Here is a 3085-nt window from a genome sequence, read left to right on the forward strand (position 1 = left end):
CAAGCCGCTTTGGCACGTCCTTGAGCCCGAACTGGTGGATTAAACATATTTCTGGGCTGGGTCTGCAGTCCAGGGGTAAAACGGGCACAGACAGGAGACAGCCCAGAAACCCCAACTGAGACAGGACCCTGCGGAGGGGGCAGGACCTTTTCCTCCCGGTTCTGCCATTGAAGTAGACAAGACCCGTGCGAGCAGGAAAAGGGCTGAAAGCCTCCAACGGCATCATCATTGTTCAGGCACCCTGCGAGGTGCGGCCACACGCCTGCAGCTGGGAAAAGGAGGAAACCCAGCGCTCGCTGCGGAAGGGACGAACGGCAGCCGGTGCAGCTCATTGTCCCCTGGCTACAGAGGGGAGAAAGGACAGCAGTCACGCGGCATGGGGACAAAGGCACCGTCAGCTTCAGTTTGCCTGAACCTCAGATGATCACAAAAGCATAAGCACCGCGTGCAGGGAGAGGGCAGACGAGTGGTGCAACCACAGCCCTGGCACCAGCAGAGCTCCCTGGTGAGGAGCGAGCCACCCCGGCACACCACAGCACCCCACGAGGGCACGGGGCACCCACACGATGCTCTTGGGGCACCTTCCCAAGGTTATGGGGCCACACTGCTGCAGCTCCTGCCTTACCTTTGCTGCAGGGCAGAGTCCAGCAGCAGCTGCGGGCTGTATTTTTAGGTATTAATTAGACACTCAATTAAGGGGATTTGCTTTGGGGAGAGTGGCAGGGCCCCCAGGTCTGGATAGAATGACATGACCTTACCCGAGGTGACAGGCACGGCCACCAGCAGGGTGGGCTTTGCTGGTGAATGGCATCCCCAGATGCTCGGTCTGCAGCTCCGGAGCGGGGCCGTCCCCCACCACAGTGCTGTCTTTGTCTCTCCCCCCATTCTGGCAGAGGGGCCTCCACCCCTGCAGCAAACATGGCTGCTCTGGCACTGTGGCATCAGCCCCACAGGTCCTGCCGGGACGGGACATGCTCGGGGCTCTGTGGAGCGTTTGGAAGGGCTGGTGCAAGGAGGGCAGCACAGGAGCCCCGTGCTCCTGGCACAAGCACCAAGGGCACCGCAGGCGCTGCCCCACGCCCCAGTCAGGCTCTCGGGTTAGCCATGCTGAGGATACACTTGAGCCGATCTGAAATCCCACGTGCCAGCCAGCCGGAGCCAGGTTGCTGCGCCCGTCCCTGCTGCGCAGGGGCATCCTCCCTGCCGAGTCACTGAATTAGTCCTGAGCGATGATCGGGTCTGAGCCGCTGCAGCCTGGGGGGTCCCTTCGCCCCCCCAGCTCCGCAGGGAGGGTGCACAGCCATTCTTAACTGAGCATCCAGGCCTGACCGAAACGCGCCAAACCACGCGGCGTCATCGCTGTAGTGCCGCACATCCCCTGCCTGGGGCTCCGCCCGGAGCCATCAGCTCATCCCCTTCCCAGCCCTCCGAAGCTCAGCCCAGCTCCTGTCCTGCAGGCACAAGACTCCTGGAGAGGTCCCCTGGAATTTAAAGACGTGTTTCTGTTCTTTCTTTAACCAAGCCTACACAGGACCGTGCCTGGCCACCGTCTCCAGCCTGTCCTCCCCACCTCTTTGCTCCACACAGCAACTACACAGACATCTGCAGCAGGTTTCTCCCAGGTCCCCTGCAAGGCAGATCAGAGCAACTATTGTGCTCTAACGCTACGTATGTGTGAACCTCCAAGAAACACCGTTGAAAGCGGCAGGGACAATGCTGTGGGTTTTCATACCAACATGAGAATCTGCCAAGGACCCATCTCCGCAGACGCCGGCTGCCTCACAAGAGCATCTGGCGCAGAGTCTGCACAGGACAGATGGAGACGGGAGCTGTTTATTCACACAGAAGCAGTCTGGCTCCCTCCCATTTGGTAGGTGTTCTCAGCAAATTTTGGTGGTGTCTCAAATTCCTTACCCAGGGCTTTAAAGCTTTTGTCTCTGGCCAAGCATCGGCTGAATTCACTCCAGCTATTTCCAGGAGACTCTCTGAGAAACACGTGTGCGCGCTTCGTGATGCCAAAGGCTGCCGGCAGGAGAAGAGCAGCAACACCCGGTCACAACGCTGGACCACGACCGCAGCACCGGAGCAGGCCCAGCACTGCTTGGGGTCCAGACCACCCCCAGTGCCTCCAGCTCCAGCTTTAGGAACGTCAGTAATTAGCAGATTGCCCTGCCTTGGACTCCCAGAGCAACCAGACCCAGCAAACCTGACCTGGACCGCAGAGCAGCATATCTATCGGCCTTGGAGACAGTGATGCTGTGGCTGCCCAGGCACAGTGGGCTTGCTCCGTGGCCACAGCAGTCCCTGCAGCAGGACCGGCCTTGGCCAAGCCTGCATCCCGCCCAGCTCCAGTGGAGCCCAACAGAAAGGAAGAGCCAAACTCAACCCCCCAGGGGCTGCAGAGCTGCTCTGTGCAGTGTGCTCTGGCACTGACACTGGTTCCCAGCCTCCCTGGGAACGTGAGGACGGTGCACGTTGTGAGCACCACCCTGCTAAATCCTCCTATTTCCAGCTTTTGACAGCCACAGCCGCCTCCTCTACACGCACGGTTTGAACAGAAAGCAGCCCGCAGCAAAGCCCGGCTTGCAGGACAAGGTCACGCCGAGAACCACAGACCTGAACCGGGGGATGCTTGTGAGCAAGCAGCCTTCACCCAAATACACTTGCCATCAAACCAGCGTCTCCACCTTACCGATCAGCCGGAAGGACACGGACTCTGGGCCATCAGCAGTCACCTGCTGCCAGCCCCAAGGACAGAAATCCCAGCTTTCCCTGCCCCCACTGCAGGTGCAGGGCACAGTGTGCCCACGGGAGCCTGCAAGACACCGCCAGGCACCCCGAAACACCCCATCTATACATCCGACACGGGGGTCTGGGGGCATGGTACCTGTTGCGTTGGATAGATGGCAAACCGCCCCTCAGAGCAATGGGGGGACCCCAGCAGGGGAGGCAGCCATGCTGGCCAAGTACTGCTCCCGGGTCCATGCGACCCCTCCAGCCATCCAGGCTGCTCTCCAGCGGCTGCAGGGGCCCCCGCAGCCAGGGCTGGGGCAGAGGAAGGTTCATCCACCACAGGCAGTGGCTG

General features: G+C 60.7%; 1 protein-coding gene across 1 annotated transcript in view; it reads right to left on the reverse strand.

Moving 5' to 3' along the window:
- ZNF385C (zinc finger protein 385C) overlaps window positions 1-3085 on the reverse strand; it is a 52242-nt gene that overhangs the window by 13758 nt on the left and 35399 nt on the right. The window lies entirely within an intron of this gene.

Source organism: Pygoscelis adeliae, unplaced genomic scaffold, assembly GCF_000699105.1.
Source record: "Pygoscelis adeliae isolate BGI_AS28 unplaced genomic scaffold, ASM69910v1 Scaffold917, whole genome shotgun sequence".
Taxonomy (NCBI): domain Eukaryota; kingdom Metazoa; phylum Chordata; class Aves; order Sphenisciformes; family Spheniscidae; genus Pygoscelis; species Pygoscelis adeliae.